The sequence below is a fragment of the Haliotis asinina genome, chromosome 10 (assembly GCF_037392515.1).
Source record: "Haliotis asinina isolate JCU_RB_2024 chromosome 10, JCU_Hal_asi_v2, whole genome shotgun sequence".
NCBI classification, from domain to species: domain Eukaryota; kingdom Metazoa; phylum Mollusca; class Gastropoda; order Lepetellida; family Haliotidae; genus Haliotis; species Haliotis asinina.
This window is the reverse complement of record NC_090289.1, coordinates 25,823,313-25,844,327: the sequence shown is the minus strand read 5'-3', so window position 1 is coordinate 25,844,327 and position 21,015 is coordinate 25,823,313. Positions and strand designations below refer to the sequence as shown.

Sequence of the window (21,015 nt, the reverse complement as noted above, 5' to 3'; positions counted from 1 at the left end):
ACTGGTAGTTTGAATTAGTAACTTGAATTGTTGGTGGCTGTACCCTCAAAGGGGGTTGAAGTATTGTAAAATTATTGTCCTCCTGAGAGGGTACATAAGTCCACAAACATACAAAGTAAATTCTAAATTTCCACGTTTTTAATGGTAGTATAAGTGTATTTTTATTGTATGGCTAGATTTCCGAAATTGCTGACGGCTGAGGGGATGATGTAAATCCAGCTAGGGTCCATGCAGGTAGCAAAAGTACTGTAAGTCCCCATGGTCCCTAGTATGGTGATCTACCTTCAGTTGTTGGCAATCTATAGCCCGGTTTTATATTATATTGTCCTCTATAGATAAATTGTTTTAGGCATAGCTACTAGTTTTACATTCATTTCTGTGATGTTCTAGTTGTTTTACTGTCCTTCGTCGACTGATTGTTATAATACTCATATATTCCATTTTAATGTTCCGTTCCCGTCACGATATGGCTGAAATATTGCCGATGTGACATTAAATTTTAACTCACTCACTCACTCATATTCCTTGGTCCAAGGACCCTTTTAGAGGCAGGACAACGGACACATAGCCGTCAGACGACCAGGGAGGCAAATTCTCCATATTATCTGTTGAAGACAACATAGAATATATTCTTGACAATGACGCCATGTGAAAGTTACAACTTGTGTTTCAGGTTACAGCGTTTTCTTCACGAAAAACTATAATTATACTTTTGATATTCATTACAAATCTCGCAAGTATCAGTGATTTGAAACATTAAGCTACTCGTTATCTTTACTAATAGGAACGTGGATGCCATCGTCCGGGGGTCAGAATTGGACCCTGAAGTCCCCCAGAGGCGGGACGACTGCCAACAAGACATTCCATGGACAGAAGTGGACAAGGACTCTTCTGACGGCAGGTCACCTGCCATAAAGACGGCTGAGGGCTAGACTGACAGGCAAGTTTTGTAAACAGTCTTTTTGAAACAGTCAGTTCACCAAGACGCGATCGGCAAGTTACAACATGTGTTTCAGGTTACAGTATATACACTTGGTATTCATTATCGACGTAGTATCATTGATGCGAAATGTTAAATTATTCTGTACCTTTATTATTAGGACCGTGGACACCGTCATCCTGGAGGCGGAAATGGATCCTGAAGCCCCCCAGAGGCAGGACGACTGCCAAGGACACATTACATGGACAGAAGTGAATCAAGGACTCTTCTGTTAGGAAGGCGACAGAGGACCAGACAGGCAGGTGTTTCCAACTCTATTTGAAAGAAAATATGCGTCTTCGTGAATGCTTGTTTAATATACAGTGCACACTCATTCTCTCATAGTATACAGCCATTTAGTTATAGATGGGAAAGACTGATACTGGTCTCTGCATGTAAACGGAGTGGTAGTGTAGCCTTGTAGTTCCAAGTGTTGGCACACCATGTTGAGTGTCAGTGTTCGAGTCCCCACTTAAATACAATGTATCACGCGCACTTCTGATACCCTCCGTTGGAATATTGCCCAAAGCGGCATAAAATCACACTAACTCGCTCTTCTTAAACATACATACGTACATACATGTGAAATGTCATTCCTGATACTTATGCATGAGTCATTTCTTTCAGACGCAGGAACCCTGGCACATTCTGGATTTGGTGTTGTGTCCCTCCGTCTCCTTCTACACTGCCTTTCCGAGAGACCTATGGGATGAGCTTTTGTCTGATGGTGGCTCCATAGTACGTCCGCTCTCCGCGTAGCCCCCGCCGACTGTACATGGAGTAGGTTCGGTGCTAGGGCCTGATTGTACAGTCAGGTTGGTTGTTACAGCAACCCAGCTAGTTTAGGGTTGGCACACTCTGTGGCCCCAGTCTTTTCAGCATCCCCAGTAGGCCCAATGCTGACTGCACTTGACTGGTAGATTTAGGTGGTAGAGTAGATAGGCCCCCCGTCGTGCATGCCCTGCATGATGCTATCTATAGATGGCATAACTTAGTGTTAACCCACCATTCCGTCCTTCAGTAGGTAGTTTCCAGACAAAGCAAGTCCCGATTGGTCACTTGGAGGATCAGTGTACTGGGCGACTGCGCGACCACCTGCTGGTAAAGTATTTCAATATTTCAGTTTAATATTTAGAATAAATATTGTTTTTCATGACCCGACATATTTGTTTTGCATTTCTATCTGCGGGGAGCGTCGAATAACTGAATGGTTAAAGCGTTCGCTCATGACGCTCCAAACACCCTTAATTCAATTTCCCATATGGGTACGTTCTGTGAAGCCTATATTTGTTGTTTCCCGCTGTGATATAGCTGTGATATAGCTGGAATATTGCTAAAAGCTGTGTAAACACTACACTCACGAAGTCATAATCTGTGTGGGAAGCATAAATTATGTCAAGTGTTCTTTGCCTTTCGTAGTGGAAGTGTCGCATACGCAAGCAGCTGTTTCTTTCAAACAATCTGTTAAAGAAATATTAAATGCAAGGCATCCTTGTTTACCATGACGTCAACTGCAAAGTTACAACTTGAGTTTCATGTTTGAACGTTTTTCACGTGTATGCATATATCTTGCATTGATACGCACAGTACGTGCCAATGATGTAACGTACAGTCACTTTACTGTTAGGAGCGTGGATGCCATCGTCCTGAGGGCAGAATTGGACCCTGGAGTCCCCCAGAGACAGGATGACTGCCGAGAAGACATTCCTTGGTTGAATTCTCCATCACAAGGGATAAGTATTTTACAGTTAAAACAATTAAGGATCTTTTTACCAGCGTTAATTCTCATTTAATTATAGGTTTTTTAGAAGAAATTGATTTTTTGGTTGAATTTTGAATAATATGTTTCTGTAAATAGATGTATTTTAATGACTGGTAGTTTGAATTAGTAACTTGAATTGTTGGTGGCTGTACCCTCAAAGGGGGTTGAAGTATTGTAAAATTATTGTCCTCCTGAGAGGGTACATAAGTCCACAAACATACAAAGTAAATTCTAAATTTCCACGTTTTTAATGGTAGTATAAGTGTATTTTTATTGTATGGCTAGATTTCCGAAATTGCTGACGGCTGAGGGGATGATGTAAATCCAGCTAGGGTCCATGCAGGTAGCAAAAGTACTGTAAGTCCCCATGGTCCCTAGTATGGTGATCTACCTTCAGTTGTTGGCAATCTATAGCCCGGTTTTATATTATATTGTCCTCTATAGATAAATTGTTTTAGGCATAGCTACTAGTTTTACATTCATTTCTGTGATGTTCTAGTTGTTTTACTGTCCTTCGTCGACTGATTGTTATAATACTCATATATTCCATTTTAATGTTCCGTTCCCGTCACGATATGGCTGAAATATTGCCGATGTGACATTAAATTTTAACTCACTCACTCACTCATATTCCTTGGTCCAAGGACCCTTTTAGAGGCAGGACAACGGACACATAGCCGTCAGACGACCAGGGAGGCAAATTCTCCATATTATCTGTTGAAGACAACATAGAATATATTCTTGACAATGACGCCATGTGAAAGTTACAACTTGTGTTTCAGGTTACAGCGTTTTCTTCACGAAAAACTATAATTATACTTTTGATATTCTTTACAAATCTCGCAAGTATCAGTGATTTGAAACATTAAGCTACTCGTTATCTTTACTAATAGGAACGTGGATGCCATCGTCCGGGGGTCAGAATTGGACCCTGAAGTCCCCCAGAGGCGGGACGACTGCCAACAAGACATTCCATGGACAGAAGTGGACAAGGACTCTTCTGACGGCAGGTCACCTGCCATAAAGACGGCTGAGGGCTAGACTGACAGGCAAGTTTTGTAAACAGTCTTTTTGAAACAGTCAGTTCACCAAGACGCGATCGGCAAGTTACAACATGTGTTTCAGGTTACAGTATATACACTTGGTATTCATTATCGACGTAGTATCATTGATGCGAAATGTTAAATTATTCTGTACCTTTATTATTAGGACCGTGGACACCGTCATCCTGGAGGCGGAAATGGATCCTGAAGCCCCCCAGAGGCAGGACGACTGCCAAGGACACATTACATGGACAGAAGTGAATCAAGGACTCTTCTGTTAGGAAGGCGACAGAGGACCAGACAGGCAGGTGTTTCCAACTCTATTTGAAAGAAAATATGCGTCTTCGTGAATGCTTGTTTAATATACAGTGCACACTCATTCTCTCATAGTATACAGCCATTTAGTTATAGATGGGAAAGACTGATACTGGTCTCTGCATGTAAACGGAGTGGTAGTGTAGCCTTGTAGTTCCAAGTGTTGGCACACCATGTTGAGTGTCAGTGTTCGAGTCCCCACTTAAATACAATGTATCACGCGCACTTCTGATACCCTCCGTTGGAATATTGCCCAAAGCGGCATAAAATCACACTAACTCGCTCTTCTTAAACATACATACGTACATACATGTGAAATGTCATTCCTGATACTTATGCATGAGTCATTTCTTTCAGACGCAGGAACCCTGGCACATTCTGGATTTGGTGTTGTGTCCCTCCGTCTCCTTCTACACTGCCTTTCCGAGAGACCTATGGGATGAGCTTTTGTCTGATGGTGGCTCCATAGTACGTCCGCTCTCCGCGTAGCCCCCGCCGACTGTACATGGAGTAGGTTCGGTGCTAGGGCCTGATTGTACAGTCAGGTTGGTTGTTACAGCAACCCAGCTAGTTTAGGGTTGGCACACTTTGTGGCCCCAGTCTTTTCAGCATCCCCAGTAGGCCCAATGCTGACTGCACTTGACTGGTAGATTTAGGTGGTAGAGTAGATAGGCCCCCCGTCGTGCATGCCCTGCATGATGCTATCTATAGATGGCATAACTTAGTGTTAACCCACCATTCCGTCCTTCAGTAGGTAGTTTCCAGACAAAGCAAGTCCCGATTGGTCACTTGGAGGATCAGTGTACTGGACGACTGCGCGACCACCTGCTGGTAAAGTATTTCAATATTTCAGTTTAATATTTAGAATAAATATTGTTTTTCATGACCCGACATATTTGTTTTGCATTTCTATCTGCGGGGAGCGTCGAATAACTGAATGGTTAAAGCGTTCGCTCGTGACGCTCCAAACACCCTTAATTCAATTTCCCATATGGGTACGTTCTGTGAAGCCTATATTTGTTGTTTCCCGCTGTGATATAGCTGTGATATAGCTGGAATATTGCTAAAAGCTGTGTAAACACTACACTCACGAAGTCATAATCTGTGTGGGAAGCATAAATTATGTCAAGTGTTCTTTGCCTTTCGTAGTGGAAGTGTCGCATACGCAAGCAGCTGTTTCTTTCAAACAATCTGTTAAAGAAATATTAAATGCAAGGCATCCTTGTTTACCATGACGTCTACTGCAAAGTTACAACTTGAGTTTCATGTTTGAACGTTTTTCACGTGTATGCATATATCTTGCATTGATACGCACAGTACGTGCCAATGATGTAACGTATAGTCACTTTACTGTTAGGAGCGTGGATGCCATCGTCCAGGGGTCGGAAATGGACCCTGGAGTCCCCCAGAGACAGGATGACTGCCAAGAAGACATTCCATGGACAGAAGTGGATCAAGGACTTTTGGACCAGGACGACTGCCACGGATGTTCGTAGATTTTGTGACAATGTACTATGTGTGTCTACTATTGTAAACCCTCTAGCAGAATAGGTAGTGTTGGATACGTTGGGGGAACACGGTTTCCAGAGTGGGTTTTTTTTTCTCAAAAAAGTTCTTTTTTATCTCTGGTTTTACGTGTCGGGCTTCAGTTACCAGTGGCCTTGTTCAAATCTTAAGTTTGAACAAGGGAAAAGATTTAGACACACATTATGCGGCAACAATGTTGGTGTTTATGTTCGAGAATTTGTTATTGTTGGGAATGATGACAATAAAAACGTAATCTGCACAGCAGATCCAATTGTACTTGCTTTTGTTTTGTTTTAAAAAATTGTGAACTCAAGAAGAACTGTTTCTGTCCATGGAAGTCGTATGTGCCCGGCTTAATCGCCGTGTATGAATGCTTGTTTTTGCAATACACTGCCATGCACTGCCATACACTGCCAACACAGCAACACATCCCACTTTTATTATATTGTAACCATTTAATAATCGGGTTTTTATACAGTGCGTTATATTGTCTTTACAGAATACAGAAATTGTACATCCATAAAAAGTCTTCACCCTTATTCTACCCCGACTCCGTTAAGTTAGTGTTGGACTCGCTAGATACTATGCATGTCATTCCTACTGCAGAATATTAACCATCCCTAAACACGCTCACGTGATAACCTAGAATAATGTACCCGGGTAATCCGAAGTAGCAGATTGGAACAACTTGTGTACAGAAAGGGGGAAAATCTCAACTAGTATGCCATTCCGTATCATCATGTTTTTTTAACCTTACGTAAACTGACATTACAGCGCAGTGACTTGAGAAATCAATAGATTAGCCTTTGAAAAGTAAATATGACTCCCTCCTCAACTGACAGCTCAAAAATTTCCTTTTTGTTGACAACCCCTTGAACACACGGCCAGTCTTCATGGATGACAATAGAAGCCCACATCGTGCTGGCACAGGTGGTGATTTCGCACATCAAAACTCAGTAGAAACCCCTCGCCCCGTCAGGAGTCAAGATATCAATCCCATGGAACATGTTTCTGACGTTATGGCTTGCCGAATACCCTGAGAGGTGATCCAGTATATGATCAATCAAGAATCAAACGCAATGCCTCAACGTCAAATTCAACGTAAGGTCTGTACACGCTATTACAGTTGAAAGACGTTATACCATGTGTTCTGACGTTATGGCTTGCCGAATACCCTGAGAGGTGTTCCAGTGTATGATCAATCAGGAATCAAACGCAATGCCTCAACGTCAAATTCAACGTAAGGTCTGTACACGCTATTACAGTTGAAAGACGTTATACCATGTGTTCTGACGTTATGGCTTGCCGAATACCCTGAGAGGTGTTCCAGTGTATGATCAATCAGGAATCAAACGCAATGCCTCAACGTCAAATTCAACGTAAGGTCTGTACACGCTATTACAGTTGAAAGACGTTATACCATGTGTTCTGACGTTATGGCTTGCCGAATACCCTGAGAGGTGTTCCAGTGTATGATCAATCAGGAATCAAACGCAATGCCTCAACGTCAAATTCAACGTAAGGTCTGTACACGCTATTACAGTTGAAAGACGTTATACCATGTGTTCTGACGTTATGGCTTGCCGAATACCCTGAGAGGTGTTCCAGTGTATGATCAATCAGGAATCAAACGCAATGCCTCAACGTCAAATTCAACGTAAGGCCTGTACACGCTATTACAGTTGAAAGACGTTATACCATGTGTTCTGACGTTATGGCTTGCCGAATACCCTGAGAGGTGTTCCAGTGTATGATCAATCAGGAATCAAACGCAATGCCTCAACGTCAAATTCAACGTAAGGTCTGTACACGCTATTACAGTTGAAAGACGTTATACCATGTGTTCTGACGTTATGGCTTGCCGAATACCCTGAGAGGTGTTCCAGTGTATGATCAATCAGGAATCAAACGCAATGCCTCAACGTCAAATTCAACGTAAGGCCTGTACACGCTATTACAGTTGAAAGACGTTATACCATGTGTTCTGACGTTATGGCTTGCCGAATACCCTGAGAGGTGTTCCAGTGTATGATCAATCAGGAATCAAACGCAATGCCTCAACGTCAAATTCAACGTAAGGTCTGTACACGCTATTACAGTTGAAAGACGTTATACCATGTGTTCTGACGTTATGGCTTGCCGAATACCCTGAGAGGTGTTCCAGTGTATGATCAATCAGGAATCAAACGCAATGCCTCAACGTCAAATTCAACGTAAGGTCTGTACACGCTATTACAGTTGAAAGACGTTATACCATGTGTTGACATTGTTCTCTGTGTTTGATGACTATGTGACTAGCTGGGTAATATATGCTAAAATCTGTAAGATGACCGCACTTGTTGTCATACAACTTCCCTTACCAGGACCAGAAAATGTGTCAATTCATTTGTCATGTATACAGCTATAAATAAACTACGGTTTTTCGTTCTTTTTATAATTCCCTGAGAGTCCATATACCCGGTACCTTAAGTTGAGTCTTAGACCTATTCATTTGGTATGGTTAGTTTACTATGAAACAAATAAAGGTGTTTCGATACTTCTTTCCACGTTTACATTTACGTGTTTGTTATTCCATAGCTGAGTGTCAATGTATCCGGTAGCTTAAATTGAGTCGTAGACATATTCCTTTACTATGGTTATTTCACTATGAAAAATAAGGGTGTTGTGATACTTCTTTCCACGTGTGTATATGGGGCACGGAGGCTCTCCTATCGACCATTTTGAAATGTGTATGACACATATAACATTAAATCATGTAATCGCTCAGTGAGATGAATATCTTGTTTAAAGTTTATGAAAACTTCAAGAACCTTACCTGTGTAGGTGTTGTTTGCTGTTTCTATGTTGTCTGTTTTCAATCGCTGCACTGATCCGTAAATGGAACTCTCCATTTTGTTCCGAGAGCAAGTGTCACTGAAGTGACCGAAGGCTGCAGCCAAAGAGCCAAACGATAGGGTTAAACGACACCTGGACTGTTGGACTGCTTGACACGGGAAACAGTCAGTGAGCTGTGTACATATCTAACAAGGTGTACATTTTGGTCTCTCTCCGTTGAGAGTTTCTCTTTTATTTTTAGTCACACAAGTGCAATTAGCCCCATAATAGTAATCCGTCCGTGACCTCCCCACCATTATTGTCTTCACGTTTAATTTCCTTTTCGTTTACAGTACACACTGTCCAACTCGGACTCTTTTTCGGTCTTTTTCGGATTGCTTCATAAACTCAAATTAACGCACTGTCTGGATCACTGGCTCTAAAACAATAACAGAATTTGAAATCTAAACAAAACACTGTAATTTATTCAGAGAAGCAAACATGACCATAATTTGACTCAGTTTCTACTGCAGATGACAATGGTCGCCATCTCTGAGCAATGTTTAGTTGAGGAGGATCAATGCGCGCTTATCAACAACGAAATCAAATGATTCTGTAGTTAGCAAGTCCCAAGAACAGAGAACGGTTTATTGAAACTTTATATTTACTCTATGACGAGTACATGTATTCGCTGCATGCCTAGTCAATGTAGGGTGCACCCGAAGAGTTTAAGTAATCATACAAAGAAACATAACCTTGACATGAACCTCAATACCTATGTGGGGGTTCATTGATGTAGATGTTGCAATACTACAGAAATACTTGCATGTCTACAGAAACACATACAATGATTTTGTAGGTATGGTAGGGCTTTTCAAAACACACAGATCATATATACTCCGGTCCATGTCCACACAGATTTGCCACATGAATATGACTGAATCACCGTTAAATGGATTATCATTGATGTGTGATAAATGCATGAATGATTGTCGTGGGCAGATGAAAAAAATCTCTTTACACTATACTCAAGGACAACCTCAGTGGTTACATTTACACGTCAGGGCAACCTCAGTGATTACGACACTCGTCAAGATCAACCTCAGGGGTTCAACAACATATTCAGTTTTGAATAAAAACAGACGAACCGTGACCCTCATGCCACGAATGAAGGCTACACACAACGAAATGAGGTTCCACGTTGGTTCCACTCTGACGCAGCTGTTCAGGTACTGTGTTGTGAAATATCCTGAATGATATTTTATTGTAAAATGGCCTGTCAAACATTAAATGTTACTGTGTTTGTCAGTTCCTAGCTGGGCTATGTATATATGTCTGCACCTAGTCAGACTACTAGTCATCATACTTACGATGACGATGAGAAGAATGGGTGCCATGAAAGTCAAGATGAGTCGTGTTCACGATACAGCCAACAGATGATTGGCAACGAAGGGTTGGTTTAGTAGAAGTCATTACGGTAGATCATTGTGGGTCTGGTCTGTATGGTGATGGTCAGAGTACAACCATCCAGGAATCACTGGCTTCTTTATCTTAGGACATCAATCTTGTATCACAATCAACATGGGCCCCGATCCACACAATTGGTAATTGTGACATAGCTTAATAGTTTACCATCTAGTTACTAAAGTCGTAGTGTTACAAACCCTGTGTCGGTTGGGATCCAGAAGAGTTAAATGAGCACTAGTTCATGTTCCGTTCTACCATACCGGACACTACCATAAAGCACACCCAAAAACATATAATACTACTGATCACCTCAAGTACATCAAGATCGCCACCTTGCAGTTCAACAAGCAGATGGGATGCACAACGAAGATAGTTGTACAGTTTGCTTAAATGCGTGACGTTTCGGTGCAGCTGCTAACACCGTTATCATTGAAGTACTGTATGGAATGCGAGAAGGGACATTGTCGCGTTGTCGCCCTCTCAAAAACAAGCAACGTGAGGCAAAAATTAACCATCCTTTATAAAAATAACATCTTTACAATAAATCACAAAACTATACTCAAACGAATCTAACCCTGCGTATAACTGCATATAACTCTTCAATCCTCTCTATGAAGATTAATTTTGTGTAGCAAAAGGTCTTCTCTTGTTCCGCCCCTTGGGCTCAGATTTAAGCCATGTATTGCTGCTGCGGGCACTGAGTTGGAAAAAATAGCTCCTTCCCGTCTTCTTTATTCTCCTCCTTGGCAAATGGTTCGGCCACAGGCTGACCTAACATTAACTACATTTTAAAAAATCAGAAACAAATGACTTACAATATAAACAAGAATGTCATCAAGTAAAAGCCACACCAGATAACTATGATCAGAAGTTCAAATGCCAATGAAAACCAAATATAACAATTACAAATTCTAATTTACAGACGGGTCCAAGAATTATGGCGCAGTAGCTTGTGCCACTGCCATTGGATCCAATAATATCTTCTAGATTACCGGATAGTAGTGCTATTTTCACAGCTAAAGAAAACGCCATATTAACGGCTCTTTAATATATTCAAAGACACTCTAAACATAAACAATACATAATCTATTCAGACTCTCCTTCTTGTCTCCAGGCGGTTAGAAACATACCACATAAACATCGACTTTTAATAGAAATTATTGCGTCCCATGTATAGTGATCTTGTTACTGGCCAACTACTGGGTAGTTGTTTACCCAGTCACGTTGGCATTTCTGGGAATACAGTGGCCGATCTTGCTGCCAAGGCAGCACTCAACAAATCTGTAACACCATTTCATATTCCTTATTCTGAGTACAAAGCTAGCATTGGAGCTTATACCCGGGATCTGACGAAGGAGAAGTGGGACAGCCAAGTAGGTATAAATAAACTACATGAAATTTTATACCCTACATTGGTTATGCCTACTTTAAATAGGTCATCATGCCACGATGCCGTATTGGCCACGCAAGATATACACATGCATACCTGTTAAAAGGTGAAGATCCCCCGTTTTGTATCCCTTGTGATGAGACAGTCACGTTCAAGCATATCCTGCTTGACTGTGTTGAATTTTCCATCACAGGGGATACATATTTCAATGACAAAACTGTTAAGGATCTTTTTATCACTGTTAGTTCTCATTTATATATTTATTTATAAATTGATTTCATAGATGAATTTTGATTAATATGTTCTGAAGAGAGACGTTTTTTATGATCGGTAGTTTAAATTAGGAACTTGAATTGTTGGTGGCTGTACCCTCAAAGGGGGTTGAAGTATTGTAAAATTGTTTTCCTCCTGAGATGGTACGTAAGTCCCAAAACGTTCAAAATCAATGTAAACTTACCAGGATTTTTAAACTTATTATTTTTGTTATTTTCATTTTAGCTATTAAAACTTCTTATAATCGCCAGCCGCTAAGGTATAGTGTAAATCCAACTAGGATCCATGCAGGTAGCAAAGGTATTGTAAGTCCCCAAGTACCATGGTATGTTCATCTACTTTGTTGGCGATCTATAGACCGATTTTATATTGTATTGACCTCTACTGTTAAACTGTTTTAGATTCAATTACTAGTTTTAAATATCTGTCAGTTATAATCTAGTTGTTTTACTGGCCTTCGTTGACAGACTTTTTAACATAAAAAAATTCACTATTAAGGGCTCTCGTCACGATATGGTTGAACTATTGACGTTAAATATTTACTCCCTGACTCACTATACACAACGTATAGAGATCACTGAGATTTAGACTGTATCCATGTAATACTTCTGATCTAACCTTATTAAAGTATCAGTTTTATTCAGTTTGTATCTATGTTTTGACAACCACCAAAAACCGTTTTCCATATATTAATTTCTAATATATCTGCCCGCTGATATGGCGCTTATATCCAGGCACATTGCTCATGGTGCTACGTAAAATTTATATTACCATCCCAACTCACAGGACACTGTCGTACCTTCAGATACCTGTTTTCAACTCCCTGGGGACCATACAACCATGTGTCCTGCTGGCCGCAATAAACTAAACACTCACACTTCCAGCACATTCTCACGGGTACCCATTTTACAACCGGGTGAACTGAGACAATGTGGATCTGAGTATCTGAGTATCCAAGGGTACTACGCAGATGTGCCCACCTCGGAACCCGAACCTAAGTGTCTCTACCGGGGACCGAGCCCCGGTACTTCGGCGTGATGGGCAGACGCCTTACTACTGCACTATTGTGCCCCTTAACGTATGTTTCTGCTTTGATATCCTTCCACCCTGACACTCTTTGTCGCAGTAAGGACTGTATACCGAGCTGTGCGAGTAGAGCTCCCCGAGGGGCCGTCGTCAAAGCAAATGTCAACTGTGTTTATATTACCTAATCTGTAAAATGTAAGCACAAATGCGATAATAATTAATTCAGCAGCTGCAGCTGTCAGAAGAGACCCATAGCGCAGCGCAACCGAGCTAGTCACAGTGTCACAGCGGGTGGTCGGAGATAGTGGGTGAAAGGTTGAAGGGGTGCTTGATTATGATACAGCTATATCTGGTTAACTGACTTCATTCGTTTAAGATTTGACAAGCCGCTAAGCTGTTCGAATGTTGCTAACCTTTGTAGACACATGCCCCATAACGATATGAGATACTCTTGATGTGTAGTACTTTTGGAAAATGATTTATTGTGCATTTACTGAAAAACGAACGTTCCTATCCAAAGAGTAACGCATTTTGCCCATACTTTTACTGTCTACTACCGTCTATTTTGTCTAATCCCTTGCTGTTTTCACTGGTCATTTGTTACTTTGGTCGTTTGTTGTGCCTAGGTAAGCTTCTGGGTGATGGCAGTCGTCTGTACATGTCCGAGTTCGAGCCCGACATCCAGTGATTGAAACCATCACGCTGGAATGAATCATATCTGATCCTTTGAATACCGATTTGCTTATAAAAATATTTGATATTGTTGTGTTAAATATGGTTTGTTTATACACTTGGATTACGTCAGCTGAAGAGCGGGATAGGAGCCTAGTGGTTTAAGCGTTTGCTCAAGATCAGAGTTTTGTTTCCAACATTTGTACAATGTGTGATGCCCCTAGCCCTATTTGGTATCCCCCGCCGTGATATTGTTTTCATATTGCTAAAAGCAGTTAAGACCATACTTTTAATCACTCGCCCACACGCCCACACGCCCACACGCCCACACGCCCACTCACTCACTTACTCACTCGCCCACCCACCCACTTACTCACTCACCCACTCACTCACTCACCCACTTTCTCACTCACTCACTCACCCACCCACCCACTCACTCATAGTTGAATATATAATAGCTTGAGACAGGACTTCGTGTTACAGGAAGTCAGCATAATAGCAATGGAATATAAAAAAAATAAAGTGTGTGGGGGGTTTCAATTCTGTGTGGAGCAAACATGAACTTACGCACCATGAGAAACTGCTGCCATTAGTTTTCTAGTAACAACAGGGGAGCTGGAACGTCGAACAGCATAGCCTGTACAATGTTAGTGTGAACAGGCCCCTTGAGATGCCGCCTGGACCTCGTTAGTCAACAAACTCAACAACAGCAGTTGGTGCAACGACCTCGAAGCCCTTCACTGTAGAAACACAGGTGGTGACACAGGTGGTGTATCGACCTCGTGGTGGTGTAGCGTGGAGTGCATCCATTAGATCTCTGCCATCTTGTTTGGAATGTCTTAAGGCCACTTAAATCGGTTGGACCATGACCAGTTGTCGATTGGTGTCTATATGTTGTATATCAGCTTGACTTCTAATCAGTCAACAGTTATAGACTACTGAAATCAGACAAGTGAATATCAGACGCGTTAGTATGTTCCTACAGACTCGTCACGTCGATTGGACCAGAGCTAGACCACGCTTACAGACTCGTCACGTCGATTGGACCAGAGCTAGACCACGCTTACAGACGTTTACGTCAACTGAACCAAAGCTAGTGCACTCCCACGGACTTGTTACGTCAGATGGACCAAACCCAGTCCACTTTTACAGACAAGTTACATCAGCTGCACCAAACATAGTCCACTGCTACAGACAAGCTACGTCAGCTGGGCAAAAGCCTGTCCACCTCAACGGACAGGTTACGTCAGATGGACCAAAGCTAGTCCATTTATACAGTCAAGTTACGTCAGCTGGACGAAAGCCAGTTCACCTCTACGGACAGGTTACGTCAGATGGACCAAATTAAAGCTAGTCCATTTATATAGACAAGTTACGTCAGCTGGACCAAAGTTACTAGTAGTTGGTCCACTTCTACAGAACTGCTACGTCAGCCGGACCAAAGCTAGTCTATTTCTACAGATAAGTTACGTCACACGGGCAATAATCGATTTGTATATTGGTGTCGGGCTAAAAATGCCAACTGATTTTAACTATATGTTGAAAGACAGTCATCGATTTCCACACTCAGACTGATCGTCAAGACATGAGAGATCGATGTAATGCTAACATAGCCATATTCAAGTTAGATCGAACTAAAAATCATTCACTTGTTTTTAAAACATACAAGGTTGATTTGTTTACATAAGTCATGGAGTCTTTAGATCTTTCAACAAACGACAACTACTCACATTGTGAGTTAACTATGTCAGCAAAATTACTTTAGAAACAAGTTTGAAAGGTCCTTAAGAAACAGCATCTGATTAATTATTCTATTGCTAATTATTCACGTAACACAATCCGAGCGTTAGGTATGCCATTTACAACCAGAATTTGATATCAGAAAAGTCAGCATGGCGTCAGCCTCCGTTATGAAGTGTGTCATATCTCCATTATGTACATATACATATGTATACTACTCTGTCGTAATGGGATTGGTGTAGCTTAAACTGGATAATCGAGGGTTGGCGCAAAAACAATCACAGTCAAGTTAAAGTTTTAAACCATATTTAACGTGTGCCTTCACTATTTGTTATCTGATTGTATTGTGAGATGACAAGCGGCGTTATTAATAGACATGGTTGATGACCTGAGTGTGTCGTGATTTATCACTGTTACTCTATAAACTAACCAAAGATAACATGTCAGTCAACCTGCAGAACAGTGTGGTCTAAACAAACGCGTATCATAATACTACACACCACTTTCCCTGCAGAAAGTGTATGGAGCATTGAGAAATTTGCATGAGGTTACGAGGGTTCTACCATTCCGCGACACTTGTACAGTCAAACACAGGGTGTACGTATCTTACACACCGTCAAATTTGTCACGTCACACACACACGGGGGTTGTACGAATGACCTTGACCTTAGATGGAATGTGGCTGCCAAACGGCTGATCGCTTCGAAATTTTAAGGTCAACGTATACATTTGTGAGTATAAACTGAGTAATAAAATTGTTGCCATATTTTTTGTTTTGTTTGGGTCAATAAATATATTAAAAAATAAAATGCGTCTATATTTGATTTGTCGTTTGACAAAACCTCAAATTCGATCATACATAATCATTAACTAGAAAGCCATCCCGAGTTCTCTTTCTTTATGGCCGTTCAGGAAATATCGTGGTGAAATGTTTTGCGTCTCATTCGAACAAAGGTTGAATGTTGTTGTTTACTGATAAGCTTATTTAAAAGATCTTTTGGGTAATAAATTCGTCACACGGTGTTTTGAAAGGGTGTACAGGACTGTACTTTGACTCTTGTAAATTCAGTATTTCCCGAGGCGCAGCAGTCCCATACACTCTTTCAAAACACCGTGGAGATCGAACTAGATCTAATAGCGTACGTGATGGTAGGGGTGTGGTGGGTAGGTGGCGGTTCCAGATGACATGACTAAAGACACATGGCAGTCACTCAGTGAGGGTACAACGCACACATATGATATCATATGTTCTTAAAATACGTGTAGTTTCCATTTTCTAAATATAAATACATGTGAAAGGTGGTTCTGTACGATTCTCCTATATATATAAAGATGCACTGACCCTTAAGTGTGATTAGCATGTCCAGATTGTTTATTTTACCAGTGTCGATGAGGAACTTGTGGAGAGTTTACTTTTAAATACATGTAGCATACTTTCCTCACATTACCATCCACAAATCAATAATAATTCTACTTTCCCTTTTCTGGCAGCTGTGAAAGGAATGGAAATGTGCACTTCATCGTATTTCCGGTGATCACAAGCTTTCGTTAATCCAAACAAATATGATATTGCTTGAATCCAAACTAAAATCAAATTTGCAATGTCGGCTTTACTGATGCTATAACTGATAAATGCCCCCGTAAAATCTCCGAGACCGATCCAGGATTGAAGCAGTTACTGTAAATGAAACAACAGCCAGAGAACAATTTATACCTTATAGGTTCCTTCTCTGATCATAAGATGTAAATAACAGACAGAGGCACAAAACATCGCAATTTAACTATCATACGTGCTAAAAAATATAAATCACTATCGATGCTTTAAAATTAATAATTTGTTTTCCACAGAAAATTTAGTTATATATAAGAAAACTAGTGGTAATTATTTTGATGTTTTTTGTTGTTTGTGTTCTTCTTTCTAACTTATTCTAAATTGTACTTAAATGGTTAATTCGGGATCACGAGTGGTCTATAATTTAGGCGTGCCAGAAATAAGGTTTTGAATCCCTGTTGCACCAAATCATGTTTCATCATTCTTGATGTCGGCACCATTCCTGTATTCATGAGTTTCACGCGACTAAGGCATCCATCCAACTCTGAGCTATTATCGCATACCAAACAGACAGTCTGTGGTATAACAGAAATTCTGTTCAAATAAACAACCTCACTCACTCCAAACTATAAGTGAAGAAATGCAATCGAACTTATTTCAAACTGTCCGAATTTACTTTTTAACTGGATTTTACTGCAAAATCTGAGATCACTTTTACTGCTAATTCAGTGAAATGTTGCAAATGTTTATTATTTACATATAAACTCCCACACAATCAATGGTCACGTAATCATTCAGCTCAGTGATATACAATCCGATTGCACACGGAATAACACGAGAGATAGCAAGTGCGTGAATGTATCATTGTTTTTTATTGGATACTATTCATAGTCTATCCAATCAAAATATTTCTCTTATCCGTGATCTATCCCGTGTCGGGGAGAGGCTGTGGCTATATACACGACATCGTGTATATAATGCTCTTATATACACGACAAGACAATGTCGTGTATATAAGTCTGTTATATGCACGACGGTCCTTTTATATAATGGTGCCATTCACCCTGCAATTAACTAATTTAATATATGGTAGCATAATAATTGATACTGAAGTTTTTTTGCGTCACTACCAGTGTCGACTCAAATTTCTGTCTAAAATTTGAAGTTATGGTACAAATGCTGTGTAGATATATTTTCGGGGCTTTTTATAAGACTTTGTGAAATGAATTTAATTATTACTAATCTTGCATGCAGATATATTTTGTGCTGCGATTTTTTAAATTTATAAATAAAATCTAACACAAACTAAGTTCATTCAATATTCGTACAAGTGTTATTTTCAACATATTTGTACATGCTCATATATTGAGCATATCTGTAACAAACAATACGATATCTGCAACAAAAGATTTATTTTCCGTAAGTATTAAATGTAGTATTTTCCCTTATAGAAAGGCAATAAGCTCTGCAAGGCAGCTGGTCAGCAGTTACATATGTTTGGAGATGAAATGCTAAAAAGCAGCGGTTACCCCTGTATATGTCAGATGACAAAGTACACACCTGGTGGGAACTAAGTAATTAATTAATGAATATGTAATAAGGAATAAACCACCCTGAAACCACAATAAGCTTGTGATTGTGTATGTGAGCGTGTGATTATCCGATTGCTAATCTGTGTAAATGATTGATTGCGTGTATGCATGGGAGAGTGTATGAGTGAGGAAGAGCATTATTGTGTGCATGCGTGCGTCAACGTGGTTATAACTTCCATGTGATTGTTTTCTCTTATTTTATTGTAAAGCTGTGATATTCTGTCATTTTAGTGTCTCACAGGCCATACAGCCCAAGTGCTTATATATTTAATGTATGTACATATTGTAAAAGCACGTGACACTTTAGAAAACAGTTTCTCTATATATGTCTTAGGAGAAAGGCACCGTGTCCCATGTCTGTGTTAGGAGAAAAAAATCTACAAGGCAATTTCCTTTGAGTGTGTTTGGGGACAAAACTCTACCAAACACAGGGTAAATGCGAGTGTTAAGAGATAAAACCATACTAGGCAGCTGACATCTCTAAATGTATCAGGCGATATAACTCTACAAGGCCGCAGATGCCTCTGTTTATTTTAGGAGAAATAAGTAACCAAGGCAACGGTTACATCAACCGGGTATCAGTGTGTATTAGGAGACAAATTCTACTACGCAGCGGGTACTTGTGTGTATTAGGAGATAAACCTACAACGCAACAGGTACATGTGTGTATGAGGAGTTAAGTCTACAAGGATGCGGGTATCTGCGTGTTAGGATATACACCACCCAAGGAAGCGGGTACCCGTGAGTCTCAGGATATAAAATCTTCAAGGCAGCGGGTGCCTGTGTGTATTAGGAGAGAAACTCTACAACGCAGCGGGTGCATGTGTGCATTAAGAGAGAAACTCTATAACACAGAATGACAAGTATGTGACATATTTTAGTCCAAATAAGTCTTAACATGTAACGGAATACACTTATGCAATATGACAATATTATAATAGAAGACACGAATACAGTACAGGTGGGACAACAAACATATATGCGGAATGACACTCATATAGGTGGGACAACCCCTGTGCAGCTGGAAAAACACCCATGCAGGTAGAACAACACTCATACAGGTGTGACAACACCGACATAGGTACATGAGGTAGGACAAGACCCATATAAGTGGAATGATGCTCATGCAGGTGGGACAACACTTATATAGGTGCGACACTCATACTGGTAGAATGCTCGTGCTAGTGGAATATCATCAGGTGGAATGACACTCATGCAAGTGGGACAGCACCGATACAGGTGCAATGACACTCATACAAGTGGAATATCACAATGGTGGAATGTCGCTCACATAGCTAGAATATCAAACAGGTGAAATGACAGTGAAATGAGTTCCAGTCATTTAAGATTCATGATGTGTTTACGGTGTGATTTCAGTGATATCCCTACTGTATTTGAACATTTGCAAAGGTATATCGTTGTTTACACCTTCGCATATTTCAGGGTCTGCAAACGCGTCGCGATATAACGAAATTTGCGACAATATAGCCCACGATGTGCGTTTGAAAACCATCACATACAGTAGGGTTATCACTTAAATAGCACCAGCACCAAATAATAATAGAACTACATGTATGTCTACGTTCTGAGTAACAAATCTTCTGCAGTCACACATTGTATATAAAACATCCAGTCATTCACCAGTGACGAATGTAAACAAGACGGGGTTCATACTATAGAGCAAAGTGGACACATGTATCGGCCTTTCAGTTGCTCTTCAATTCCAGCACAAACGAAATGGCACCAACGGTCACAACCACCGCAGAAGACCCACTGATGTTTCTTTTGCCTTTCGGGGGGATCACTACAAAATGGTAGGTCGCAAAGAGTGTCTCGATTGTCCTTCATTTTCTCCACAAATGTAGCGGCTGCAATTCCCCTGAACTACTCGCAGTGACACTGTCGGAATACACAACACGACATGCCAATGAGTACCGTCACAGCATTCTGAAGCATACTGACAAATAAGCAAGGTGTGTTTCAAGACTCCACTCATTTTAGTTTGCCCACTTCACATAAGATATTACTCTGTTCATTAAATGTGTACTGAATTGTAGATAGACTTCTCAATGGATGTGTCAAGAGTGTTTTTATTATAGCCGTTTTCTGTATTGCAGCTCTTTTTTGTTTTTGTATTTATTGTTTTTTAGGAACCACTTTACCATAAGAACAAATACGCCACAGCTACTTCCATCCGCCTGTAGGCTACAGGGCACTTCTTTTTGTGTCCAGCATGCATCCCCAGGATATCGTTTTTTCTCATGAACTCCCTGTAATATATGTATTTTGAAAGGTATGCATAATGTAGACACAGTAGCGTTTCACATTCAGTACATTTACGATGATATATATTTTTGTATAAACGAGGCATCTATTAAGCCCAACAGCAAAACTGTGTATCTGGGTTTTTTTTAATATGCATGTACAACGCATATGAGTAAAGAGGTACTCCTCTGCGGAATCACGGCACTATATTAATTTTGATTGATTAGATTAGATGATTAGTCTGGCAAATAGAAAGAATATTAGGTAAGTGGACACCTATTAAATGTAATAAACCTAAGAAAAGTTGCCTGACGACTATAGTCATCACAAATAGTTGACGAATAATTGACGAGTGACATTGGCGTAGTCGTGAGTATCGGGTACTGTTGGGTCCGTCTTGTCGAATTGAGGCTTCACTTGCAATTATATGTCGACTTCACTCGCAATCCATCGTGGAAAAGATAACTACCGACGTCTTCAGCCTGACCAGCATTACCCAACAGAGATAATGGCCGTTATGTCATTGTGACAGGTACATACCATATTGTGTATAGAACGGCAGTGTACAGGGAGGCAGGAACCCTCACAGATATACTTA

The 21,015-nt window shown here is 40.5% G+C and overlaps 1 long non-coding RNA gene across 1 annotated transcript in view; it reads right to left on the bottom strand.

Annotated features, from left to right (window-relative positions):
* Window positions 1-4,701: 4,701 nt before the first annotated feature.
* Window positions 4,702-21,015, bottom strand: part of LOC137297644 (uncharacterized) — a 69,088-nt gene continuing 52,774 nt past the window's right edge. Inside the window, exon 4 of the long non-coding RNA XR_010957693.1 lies at window positions 4,702-4,927. This is a non-coding gene — a long non-coding RNA (uncharacterized lncRNA). The remainder of the gene's footprint in view (window positions 4,928-21,015) is intronic.